This window comes from Amblyomma mixtum, chromosome 9, assembly GCF_055824585.1.
Source record: "Amblyomma mixtum isolate Tamu chromosome 9, ASM5582458v1, whole genome shotgun sequence".
Taxonomy (NCBI): Eukaryota; Metazoa; Arthropoda; class Arachnida; order Ixodida; family Ixodidae; genus Amblyomma; species Amblyomma mixtum.
Window position 1 is genome coordinate 25,159,258 of NC_143020.1, and position 13,778 is coordinate 25,173,035.

Below are 13,778 nucleotides of genomic sequence, written 5' to 3' on the forward strand. Positions count from 1 at the left end.
GATCTAATCATTATGGCTGAGCAGGTCTGCCAAGTGAAGAAAAATTGGACGATCACATGACCAGATGTGGAAGCGCAAAAACACAAAGACCTGCCCTCTGCTGTGTCCTTCTTTGTTTACGCTTCCGCACCTTGTCATTACCTACCAACAAGCGCAAATTGCTGCTCTTCTGAACGAGGACGACACTAAATGCAGGTGGCAGAAATTTACGTTACCACCTATCAGGGGCATGTCTTCAGTGTAAAGAAAAATGGAGATACTAAAACGTCTTAGAACAAAAATGTCTAAAAGAAGAAATAGTAAAGATAAAAAGAAGAAATGTAGAAAACGCTAGCGTTAACACGAATTATAAGCGATTGGACAGAAAAGCACACAACAAACAAGACGAGAATAGAAAAACTGCAACCGCTAATAAGGAAATCATGAATCAACTAAAGGAACGAACGTTGCACGTAGAGAGGCACAAAAACACTTTAATCTTAAAACAAAAGCAGAAAGAAAGCGGAAACACAGCAATCTAGAAACAACTCAGAAGAACCGAGCAGAAAGCTGTGCTAGTGGAAGGCGTGCCCTATGTCCTCTTTTTCTTTGTCCTTGCAAAATTTGGGCCTATAGGCTTCATCATGAACAGCTGAAAAGACTCATAAACGCGTCCTACTTACGCCTGCTACTTAGACAGCCCGCTGCCCTAGCCAGGAAGTCTAATTCTATTTTTTGTTAGGTAGACCGTTACTGCACTGACGCATTTATGGCTGCTTGCGCAATTTCTCTGCTTCAAGTATTTTGCATGCGAGCTGCTGTCTGTTCTTCTCTATGAGAATATTTCTCGACTAACGCATAGCATTTTCAGGATCAGTAGCGCTGAACAAGGTGGCCTTGATATCCTAGCTACATGGTTTTGCGATGTTCTTTAAAACGCTCGTTTATGCACGTGGTGGTGTGGCCGGTGTGCAGTAATAACAGGTGCACGACCTTCAAAAGAAGCAAACTTGTTCCTGAGATTTGTCGGCCACGCCAATTGAGCTCTCTTAACCGGGAAAATGTCCTTGCTTACGATACACAAATGTTGCTATGGTTTTTCATAGCTAATCTATGGGCTCATTTTCTTGTAGTAGAATGGAAAGTTGGGCGAGTTGGTATACGTTCATTTTGGGTGGAAAAACAGCGCGAAAGGGACGGAAGACAAAGATGAAGGAAACCACACGGACGAACGCTGACTCACAACTATTTTTTATTTTTGACTCACAACTATTTTTTATTTTGATTTGGAAATATCTGTTTTTTCTGAATAAAAAATAGTTGTGAGTCAGCGCTCGTCCGTGTGGTTTCCATCATCTTTGTCTTCCGTCCCTTTCGCGCTGTTTTTCCACCCAAAATGATCATTTTCTTGTCTTCTTTTAGGATATTTATTTTATTAAGGGGCTGAAGTTCATCCCCTTTGATGCTTGATGATTTATTGTTAGTCTTGTTAGTTCTAGTCTCCTTGGTTTTCTACTTTGTGATAACACGTTTTGGCGGGCTAGTTGGTTAAGCATCTTGAATAAACAGCGCAAACGAGGACAAGCACAAGAGACAAGCAAACGCGCTGTCGACATTTGCGCTGTTTATTCAAGATGCTTGTACTTCGATATATTTTTACCTCCTTGGTTGGTTATGTATTTTTTGTTCAATCACTAATATCGGAGGTCGCTACCAGCCTTTTATGACAACGCCAGAAGCTTTTTTTATATGAGGCCTTGACACCTGGGACACGCTAGTGAAGTGTGTAAAATATAACCAATTCACTTTATTTTCCCCGGGCAAAGAATGCACCCAGAAGAGTTGAAATGGCTGAAAGCTGTAAAAAAACATTTTGACTGGCCAAAAAACCTGTAATCGCAGTAAACGATGGGACGTACATAAACTGAATGAAGGCGAATAGCACAACAATATTTACAACGAACATTGTCAAATTCTTAAAATATTTCATGACTTTGTTCAACACGTAAGTAAATTATTCAAAATACACAAACCTAAGCAAATGGAAACCGATTCTATCGCGAAATAGCGAGTGAAAAGAGAAATGATGAAAATAAACGACATGCCTATGTGGAAACAACGTAGGCGCATACAGCATAGTTACTTCTTGGTCGATTCATATTTTTTGCTCTGCATTTTATGCCGTCTTAGCCGAGCTGTTCATCGCATGTTGACCTTGCCGCCATCGTGACAACAAAATATTTTTTTTATTTAAGTGGAAGGGCAGCCCTTCCCATACGGTGATAGGGAACTAAGATTTTTCATCCTTATCTAGGCTTCTGTGTGGAGCCATGATTTGCTCTTTATCGCGCCTGGCTTTCACGCGTAATTTTTTCTTTTTACGGTTTTGTATTTTGTAGGGGATTCCTTATGTTATGTATTCATTTCCTAGGCAGTCTTGTATTAAAGTTAGAACTACCACTTTGGTTTTTTTTTTCTTCGTATCTTTTCCCGCTGCGCCAGTTGTTGCTCAAAAGTAGTATTTTTCATCTCCTTCAACAGTGTGAGTTGGGAGGTTGGGTGCTAGAAAAAACCAGGAGCACCGCGGCTTGAATGGCAGCTGCGGAGAAAGCTGTTTTCTTGAACAGCTCTGTACACACAAGACAGCGAGCTTTGGTGGAAAAATTGTTATGAGTCGGCCATGGAGGCCCGTTCAGGACACCGGGACAGGTGATACTGGGATTGCGCGGAGAGCGTGCGGGTGTTTTTTTTACCTGAAATTTTCCCTCTCCTAAGTGAAGATGTTGGCAGGGTAGGCAGTCTCCGGTCGCTGGCTTCTGCTTAATGGTATACTCAAGAGGAATTTTAAATCATCTTTTCACCGCCGGAACTCGATCTCCACTCTAAGATATTCTTAGAAACTTTGAAGTGTTGTCATCTGCGGCCGGTTTTCCTATTTAGTCGAATGGAACGACCTAGTTCCTATGGTTCTCACCATCTCTTTTTTTTTTTTTTTTTGAAATCACCTTCTCAAATTGGGCGAGTCAGCCAACGCGTGGAGCTTTTTTCAGCCAGCCGCGTGGCGGCTTTTATTTTTTTAGGTTTCAATGAAAAAGTAGTTGCAGTAGCAGACTACATAGCCGCGAATTAAGCCCACGGAAACAAAACAACGCGTGGACATTTTCTTTCGCCGATCGCGACGTATCACTTCGCCGATGACAGAGCGACAAGCAGCCACGCGGCTCGCTGAAAGGCACTCCACGTGTTGGCTGACTCCTCCTCTTTTCGGAAGTGAGTTCAGAGAAACAAGCCGAGAGCCAGGATGTTTAATTCGATTTAATAAGGAAATCGGCCTCACAGGGCAATAATTCGAGGTTCGAGGTTTCTAAGAATGCTCGGAACGTGCACGTCGAGTTCCTGCCGTAAAATGACGAGTTCCGAATCCTCTTTCGAGTACCTTCCCATCAATTCCCTCGCTTAGCCACGCTCCTGCATTGCTGTCCCGTAAATTTACGCGTTTCGTTTTTCTTTTCTTCTCTAACTGGATTTTCCTTGACTTATTTCGAGTCTATTCGTTCCCACCACGTTTCCGTTTCGTATGTTAACGCGATAGCGATAAAAAGCCCCCTTTGGGCAGGAAACCTGGTGTCGGCGTTTCCGACTTCGGCATCGGCGTTCAAAGTGAAAAATCCCGAGCATTACTCTCGCAAATGGTTCCCAGAGAGTAATCTAGGAGGAAGATGGACCACCTAGGTAGCGTGACTTTGCAGCTTCATCACAACCTGGCCACCGGATGGTGAAGAAACCGCCCACCATGGCAGGTGGTAGTTGAATTAATGATTGGTAGCTCGGGTAGGGCGACAAGGGACAGACTGTTTAGCCGCTGGCACATCGCTTAAGCGCTGCATCTTTGCGCCAGGACGAGTATAAGGCTTCCCAGAGGTATATGAATGTAAAGTTGATGATTACCTTCTGCATATAAGGGAATTAACCCTATACGTTATCGCACCATACCCTTAACGCGGAGCTTAAGTGCCCCTCCATTTCTTTTTATTTACTTTCAGTCGATATTACTGTTTAGACTGTTCTCTTGAAGGATATCGGTAACTGGCTTAGAATAATAAGCTTAGGATGACTTCCCGATCTTCAGTCTGGGGACATTAAACCATGTGTTAATGCCTATACGGCGCCTTCACACTGGAATTTCCTACTTTAAAACAAAGATTTCTTAGCGACTCTGCTCGAAGGGTTCAGAAAAGCTTTTCCGATTGCGGGGAGCAAGACAATGCAGTTACGGGAACGGTGGAGGAAGCGGGAAGATTTTTAAGTTGCTTTGTGTTGTTCATCTCATAGGCGTTACTGACATTTTAAAATTTGCTAGCCCTCGAAAAATAACTAAGATCTCTTGGAAGATGAGAAGCACATAACAGTGGAACAATTTATGTTCCCGTGATTTTAATGCAGTGCTGAAAAGTACAGCATGTCCTAGACGCGAATATGAACTACTCTTTTTAGAGGGCACTTTGCCCGCAAGGCGAGTGGTGCTGCCACCATGATTGTCGCTACTGTGCAAAGAAACCACTATCGGGGCGTGTGAGCGGTGAGAATCTTGCTGTGTTGATACCACGAACGCTGACAAGCAGTGTTTACACAAGAGCTAAAAAAATCAGACTGCGGTCGTCCGTTGAGTCGAGAGCCCTTCGTCACGGACAAACACTGCAGTCTTTGGTAGGGAAGCGGTGGGTGGGTCGAGTCGACTAGACTCCAAAAGTTATGTTGGCTAGCTGGACCCCGTCAACAATTTTGTCTTAACGCTCTTCTGTTCTGAGAATCAGTGTATCGGCACGAGAAAACACGAGCAAAAGTAGGTTCAATGCTTTTCTTTGCGCCCCCGAGTGTGTAGTGTCTGTCTGTGCCTGTAACTAGATAATGTAAGCGGGCACTGTTTGAATTATGCTGATCATGCTCATTCGAACAGCTGACCTGACCCACGCATGTCGGGTTATAAACACTTGTTGACAATAATTTTCAGTACCTCCACAATTTGCCTGAGAATGTGTTACGAGTAGTCAGTCCTTGGGGCACTAAAGTTCGCCAACGCCTTCAGTCCCTGAAACAGGACTCATTAGACACTTAGAGATTAACAGCAAAGCAATGATCAGCGAGTCTGAGACTCCGCAAAGATAACTTGAACCTCACGAGTACTAAGGGGTCCAGTTCCTTTTAACTTACCCATTTTTCCCTGAGACTGCATGATGTCTTCTCGACCAGCACAGTTTTAAAATTGAAATTTCCTGCAAGCTCTGGCGTGTTAAACTTTCATTTTGAAGTGCTTTTAAGTTGATGTGTATAACAGAAAGAAATTATATACCAGTTGGCCCCATGATATTACCTAAATAATACTTTCAGTTACGTCTGGGTAAAAAGGAAAAGTAATATTTAACCTCTTAGTGCAGGCTTTTTGACGCACTGTGCATCAGAAAACCTAGGACTGTGCATACAACCTTTTAAGCCATTTCATTCCTCCATGTGACCTGGACTAGTTAACAATCAATCAATGCTTGACAAGTTCAACTTGATAAGGTTTCCTTATGAAGATTCTGTTAGATTCACAGACGCATGAGCAGCTAAGGCCTAAGTGGCCCGTATGCTAGATGAAATTTAGTTGACGCAAATTTATTGCAAACATACCAAAAGTTTAACATCAATGTGTTTCGAAATCATTTTGTAAAATTACGGTAATAGAAAAAATACGGGAAGCTGTAGAGGACCACTCTAAGGTATGTGCATGCTCCTAACATGACCAGTATGTTACTAAGAATGTGACGTCATGCCAGATGGCGCGGTGAGCGCGCGGCGTCCGCGAGCTAATGTGGTTGCAAGGCAATGGCTCAAGGCCGGTTTCTGTGCCTCCTAGGAGCACCATAACAGCGAAAATCGCAAGTTCATGGACAATGCAGCTTTCGCTAGAAAAATATGAAAAACAGACCACTCAATTGGTGACTAACTATTGCTTTGGCGTTTCATTCTTTGCCGCGTAAACAGTGCGACGTATGAGCTTAGCTTCTCTAATGCTGGCAGTGGTGAATTTTAGCTTTTTTTTAAAAATAACCATGCAAATAAATTACGTATATCCAAGTAACTAGCATGATTCTTGAGCATCTACAGCTAGGGAGCCAGCTTCGTTTTAATTATAAAACGAAGATGTACTTCCCTCTTTCCTTTTTCTTTCACACTGTAGAAAAACAAAGGCTTAAGGTTTCGTCAAACACCAGCTTTCACTGAGAAGAGAGAATTTCGGAAAAGATGGACAGAAAACAAATTTTCAACACTTACCTTTTAATCGCGGGACTATATCTACGGTTATTTACCTTATATTACCAGAGCAAGGTGATACCTTCTTAGCATGGGATTTTCCGTGAGTAGACTGTCGGTGCCGTGGAATAAGGCTTAGAAGAAGACCTCATGGGGCCCACTATTTCTTAGGGGAACATGGTCTTGTGTTAACTTATGGACCGAAGAGTAAAAATTGGCGTGTGCTTAAGGTGCTCGACATAAGATGAAAAAGACATAAAACATCCCGCAAGACATGAATTGAAAAAAAATCTAGAAAAGTTGCCTAAATACGTACGTCATGGAATGCATGGCATGCATTATGCGGGGCCAGAAGGGGAAGACTGTACTGGGCACTCCTCTGGGCAGCCTTCGTAGTGAACTCCTCAGCTGCTGAGTCGCGCCTCTAAGTGGCGACAAATCTTTTGTTTAGCGGCTTCCGTGTTCTGAAGACTTTTTTTTTTTTTGCAGGAAACGGTACATTTATTAAAAGCGGGCAGAACAACAGCAAAGGTTCATTGTTTTCGGAAACTTCACGAAAGAGGTACACCTGTTAGATTTGCACACGTTTGCGGCGGCATCTATGATCCAATGGCGGATTTAAGAACCTTGCTCAGTGTCTCACCAAGCGATGGCAGCACAGAGGTCGTCATATAGAATTGAACGGTCTTTTCAGGTTGAATTTTGATTTAGAGGCCAGACGAAATTTTATTAGAACGTTGTGCCATCTGTTGACAGGCAAGAAAAACAAAACGGTAGTAGACAAAGCAGCTTGCAGATGGCATTCCCGCGGGACATCAGCGCACGTGTCAATCTTGTTTGCAACGAGGGACAGGACGTCGTCGTCACTGGCGTTTGCTGTCCTGTAGGGTTTTTTGAAGGATATAATATGAAGTAGTACCAAGTTGACCCTCTTAAAATAGCTATAGGCACTCTTAGCTTGGTATTCTTCATCAAAGTTGTACGTAACGCGTTACAAGTAACTGATTACTTGTAATCTTTTGCCTTGTAGTTATGTAGTCACTCGATTACTTTTCCCCGGTAATTCAATTAGTTTTATCTGTAACTGATTGGTGGTAATCAATTATCAATTACTTTTCTCCAAATTAAGCTGTAACGATGCAGCTTTACGAACTCAAGCTTGACGGCAAGCACTGATACTAGGGAGGATGTTTCCTTCGTGAGCAAGAGACAACAGACCTGCTGCGGAGAAGCACGCCCATGTTTTTGTCCGGCTCACAACCGGGTCACTGCGTTCTTATGCGGCAGTTCCCGTTCCGAGGTATATCACGTGACCACTCTGTAATGACCCCCCCCCCCCCCTCTACCTCTCAGATGGCGCCGCAACTTACCTTCCACTGCACCCACCTTCGCGGGCATAGCGCGGAGCAACAACAAGGCGCGGCGCTTTGGACTCTGACACTAGCACCGAAGCTTTGCGCAATTACGAGTTCATACGTAATAATACCACGCTTCTCTCCAGCGCACACTGTGGTAGTGTGTTCAGTGTAGCTGCTGATTTCTTCACGAGGAAACGTTAGGAAATTGCCGACAATTTCTAACAACAATTCCCCTTCAAAACAACAATGTGTAGAAAAGTACCAAACCAACAGCAGTAACTTTTTGCAGGCTATGTAATGTTTTGTTATAGCATTTTAACTTGTTAGAAAAATAATTCAAAAGTAATCGATTACTGTTCTGTAATTAATCAGTTTCCAGGATATGTAACTGAATGACCACTGTAATGAGTTACATTTTACACAGTAATTGTAATCGTTATCGGTTACTTATTTCCAGTAACTTCTGAAAAACTGCTCCTTAATCATGCAGAAACGAGCTTAAATTCACTAAAGGCAGGTCATAAATCGTGAAGAGGAGTTCGGGATGACCCCTGCTGCTCCATCACGGTACTTCCCACAATTCTTAACAAAAACCCTGGCCCACTCTGCCCTCTTCCTGTCTCCTAACGTAATACCTAAAATTTTAATTCCCATAGCTGGTAATGCAGTCCTTATATTAAGCTGAACCCTGTTTGTTTGCATCCACGTTTCTGCCCCATAGGTGAGTACCGGTAAGTTACAGCTGTTGTATATTTTTTTCTTGGGGCATGTCGGGAAACCGTCATTCATGATCTGAGAGAACCTGCCATATGCGCTCCACCCCATCCTTATTCTTCTAGTTATTTCCCTCTCATGATCTGAATCAGTGGTCGCTACGTGCCTTAAGTAGGAGTGTTTCCTTAAGACTTTTTGCACCTCGCTACCAAATGTAAGCTGCTTTTCCCTTGCGAGAAAGTTGACATAGCTTTGCTTTTCCGCATGTTTATTTTTAGACCCGCGATTCTGCTCTGCCTGTCCAACTGATTGATCATGCTTTCCAGGTGATCTCCTGAGCGACATAGCTAAGCAATGTCATCAGCGAATCGCAGATTCCCTTGGTAATCTCTATTAACTCTTACCCCAACTCTTCCCAATACTGGCCTCGGAAGAGGTCCTGTAAAGAGCGGGTGAATAGCATTGGCGAGATCACGTCTTCCTGCCTAGCACCCTTTCTTATTTAGAATTTTGTTGTTGACTTTATGGAGGACTACGGTAATTCTGCAGTCGTTATAAACATCTTCCAGGTTTTTTTTTTTACATTAGACTATTCTACACCCTGGTTCCGCAATGCCTGCATGACTGCTGGAGTTTCCACGGAGTCAAATGCTTTGCCGTAATTAATGCAAGATATATATAGGGGTCGGTTATATTCGGCGCATTTCTCCATCACCTGATTGATAGTGTGAATATGGTCTATTGTCGAGTATCCATTACGAAAGCTGGCCTGATCATATGATTGATTAAAGTGTAAGGTTGTACCGGCAGTCCTAGCGATTACCTTAGTAAATACCTTGTAGGAAACGGATAGTAAGATGATTGGTCTGTAACATTTCAAGCCCTTGACGTCTCCTTTCTCATAAAGTTAAGTAATATTAGCGTTCTTCCAAGCATCTGGCACTCTCGAGGTCATAAGGCGTATACAGGGTGGCTAGTTTTTATACCACAATCTCCCCTCCGTCCTTCAAGAGATCTGCCGTTACCTGATCTTCACCAGCTGCTTTGCCCCGTTCCATTGCTGCTAAGGAAAACTTCCCTAAGGAAAACACTAAGGAAAACTTCCCGCCCTGCTATTGCTGGAGCTATTCCTAAAAAACACATCAACGTTTTCATTGTTCTGGATTTTGTATGAAATGCTTGTCGGAGTAATAGCAAAAAGAATTGCGTTTACGCATCTGTTTCAGCTGCTGTAAGGAAAATTACGCATGCCCAGTCTGCAGCCTTAAAAGTAAGGGAAAAAAGGCGTGCACAATTTAGAAAGTCATCGAATAGACAAAAGTAAAGACCCTGAAATAGAGTCAGAGATTTGTCTTGACGCCCTCGGTGGCAACAGCTATTGCGTATTTGACCTTCATTCATTATTACAGCGCAAAGACGGCACAGAACAAGGAGGGGACACAACAGCGCTGACTGTCAACTAAGTTTTATTCGAGACCAGTAGGGTTTTTATACCACCTGGCGATCAGAACAGGAAAACAAACATACAAGAATAGCTGTAGGCACGCGCAAGGGTACAGTAACGGCGGTTATCCGGCACGTGTCAGATTTCACAATCTAGATACTTCATCTCTTTCTGGGACAATGCCACTGATGGTGCGCTTATGCACTCGTCCTGCAGTCTTATAATCATAGCAGCTTCTATTATTTCTCTTGTTAATGTGTCTCGGTGTTTCCCTATGACACTGCATTGCCTGTACATCGGTTTACATTTATCGTCGCTGTCATCTTCTGCGCTGCAGTCCCTGCAATGTTTGGCTACGTGGCCTGTGGTAGCCACACGTGCGACATTGTCACTGTGCTCTTTTAGCCTTTTGTTGAGACAGCGGCCAGTCTGCCCGATGTATTTTTTCCCACAGGACATGGGCAGTGAATACACCACACCTTCTTTACATGGGACAAAATGATCCCCGTGTTTAACTTTTACACCTGCGCGTTTCGTTAGTCGTGCAGTTAACTTTTTTGCACAAGCTGGAAAGCTTTTCCGGCGCTGAAAATACTAAGTCAACGCCTGCCCTACTTCCAATTTTTCGGAGGTTGTGCGACACCTGATGGAGATAAGGCAAAACAACAACCTTTCATTTTCCCTTTGCCTAACCGGTTCGCTAGTGTGGCGAGGTCTCAGGTTTTTTAGCTGCTTTTCTGCCACTGATACTAGTACATCGGACGGATAACCAGCCATCGTAAGGCGATCAACTTGTTTCGCAAAGCTTAGTTCCATACTATGCTGGCAACACTTCTTTAAAACATTATTAAAAACAGAATGAATAATGGCCCTTTTTACAAGTTTCGAATGAGCTTATGCATATGGCAGGATGGGTTTTTTTGCTCGAGGCTCGTACGACCAACACACATGGGACGGGGTGAAATGAAGGGCGAGATCTAAGAACCTGATAGAATCATTAACTGGGGTTTCATGTGTTAAAACCAGTGGTTTAAGACACTCTGTGAACACTGAATGAATCTTTAACAACTGCTGCTCAAAACTGAGGTTGTCATTCTGTACTAACACAAAGTAATCGTCAACATCAACATGTGAATGTAGGTAACCAACTCGCCCAAAATGTTGTATTATGGTGTTTGACCTCAAAATGCTTCAAAACTTCACCAGCGCTGCGACGAGGAACAAAGAGAAGGAAGGACAATGACAAGCGCTTGCCCTTGTCCTTTCTTCTCTGTCTTTGATCCTTGTCGCAGCGCTGGTGAAGTTGTGAAGATGTACCAACTAGCTCAAACCACGATTTTGCCTCAAAATGCTTGAAAGCAGGCCTATGCGATTATTCGATATATTCAAATAGCGAATCTAACAACTTCCTCCCTGTCCGATTCGGTGACCAAATGGAATACATCGCATTCGTGATGAGGCGGATACGGTCTCCAATTTGTTGAACATTTTCCGAATAATAAGCATGGACTTCTGATCCAGCAATCGGTAGTTTTCTTCGACAGCTGTTTAAACAAGAGGGCCCACTCCGCGACGCCGCACAGCAAGCTGCCGCGGTTCAGATAACGATTCAGAAAGCGGCTGCCAAATGCGTGGATTATGTGGAGTAAATGTCACTGAGTGTGCATGCGCGTACAGATGCGCAGAAATGAGCCAATCATTAACAAATATTTCTTAAATATTCTCGCTTTCGCACCTTGCCGCATACTCCAGTGCCGGGATTCCGCGCGAAGCCTAAAGCTGGAACCTCATGGCGCGATTTCGGGCGCGATTGCCGCGCGGATGGTCGGACGCGAGCATCATTCTGACGCGTGCCCAGCATAATCCATCACGAAATCGCGCCGCCGCGTGGTCCTACGCGAAGTAGAAAAAAAACGCCACACGCGGCGCGTCCCCTGACGTCACGGCCCCGGCTTCCACTAATCAGCGTGCAGTCACGTGTCATTTTGGTTTTTTGGTTTGCCAACAGATCGCTCTGATCTCCGCGCATCTCGGCGGAACCTTTTTGGCGAAACTTTTTTACAGTTTCTTCGGCAGAGCTGGCTTTACTCGTGCGTGCGTCCAAGGAGTCACGTGCATTCATGCATCGTGTTCGTTCGCGTGTAGTGCTCGGCCAAAATGGTCAGACATCCTTTAACGAGGCCATAATCACCGAAGTGGAAAAGCGTTGCGTCTAGCGGGACGTACGCGACCGAAACTATAAAAACAACATAAAACGTGACCTCTTGAAAAACCATAGCAGATGCCCTCAACGCAGACTTTGGAAGAAATGTCGCTGTATAATTGCATGAAGATTGTCTTTATTGTAGTGCCCTGTAATTTAAAGGGCATATCATATATGCGGTAACAGAGATAATTCATCGCGTTGGGAGTTATGTGGTCTGGCAACCCGGAAAACGCGGCACCATTTTTCTCGTGCGGGTGCCCACGCGTCGGCGTCAACGCGGCCGTTCGCCGCGCGTCGCGTTTTTCGCGAGCGAAAAACGCTCCATGCGGTTCCGGCTTAATGCAGCGGTCTTAACATGACCGGTAAAGTGCTGTCATTGTATGGCCGGAAACAGCAGCGAAGTCGGTATGCCCAGCCAGCCAGAGACCGCGGTGCGTCTCCCTTTCCACATTCTCGTCTATTGTCTAGAATTGGCGGTAAACCGAGAGCAAAAAAAAAAAATAGTACGGAACTTGAGACTGCAGGTATTTACTTGCTTCATATGTGAAAGCATTTTTTTTCTTATTTCACTTCCTGGTAACTTTTTATTTACTTCTCCAGCAAAAGTTCAGGCCAAGCGTTCGCGCTGCGAGCGAGCTTACATCTCTGGATCGTCGTCGTCTTTCACCCACACCGTTCACCACTGTGAGCGAGCGCGGCTGCAACACTTTTTTTTTTTATTCGTGAAGTCTGCCTTGAGGCATAAGTTGAGAAAAGGGGGAGTGGAATGTAGGTTACAGAAAGTTAAAAGAAGGAGTGTAGACCACAATTACCTCCCGGCGAAAAAGGAGCCATCCTGCCGATTTACGAACCACGCACGATAGGCGGATCGTAGTACGGCTTGAGGCGGTCGGCGTGCGCTGTTTCCCGGCCGCGACGCTGCCCCTCTTGAGGCGGCGAAAGCGGTTCAATAATACATGTATAGTTCACTGGAGAGGTCCGGCAGATAATATGGTACCGGCAGTGTTACTTGAAAATGAGTTTTGCTGAGAGAATGGGGCCAGTTGAGGGAACCCAGAGCCACACGCGTTAGTACGGGCTGTAGGACGGAAGAGAGAGAGAGAAATAACTTTTGGTTTTGGTTTTATTGGGGTTTAATGTCATGAAGCAACCCAGGCTATGTGGGACGCCGTAGTGAAGGGCTCCGGAAATTTCGACCAACTGTGGTTCTTCGCCGTGCACTGACATCACTCAGTACACGGGCCTCTAGAATTTCGCCTTCATCGAAATTCAGCCGCCGCGGCCGGGATCGAACCCGCGTATTTCGGGTCAGCAGCCGAGCGCCGTAGCCACTGAGCCACCGCGGCGGGGTAGAAATAACTTTATTGTCCATGGTATTTGGGACACGTAGGTCCCTGGGTCCCCGCACGACCCAACTGCGCTAAACGTTAATAATTTCATGAAGTTCCATGACGTGGGCGGCCCGCTCAGTGGCGATGTTCTAGATTTGAAGGCCCAGGATCCGAGTGAGCCAACTATGTCGCACGCATATGTCGGAACGGAGGCGCCGAGGAATGACAAGGAGCTATTGGCGCCCGTCCGGAAGATAGTTGCGGCAGAAAAGAAGGCCATCTCGTATTGCGAACTGGCTGTGTTGACGGCGGAGAGTCCGGGTCACCGTACGCCGAGATGGTATAGACAGGAAAGCGAGGAGGGAAGCGATTCAGGTGCCCTGATGTTGTTCAGATGACATGTCGGCAATATGATAGGAGAGGCATCAGTGGTGGCGAGAGTTGCGCAGTCG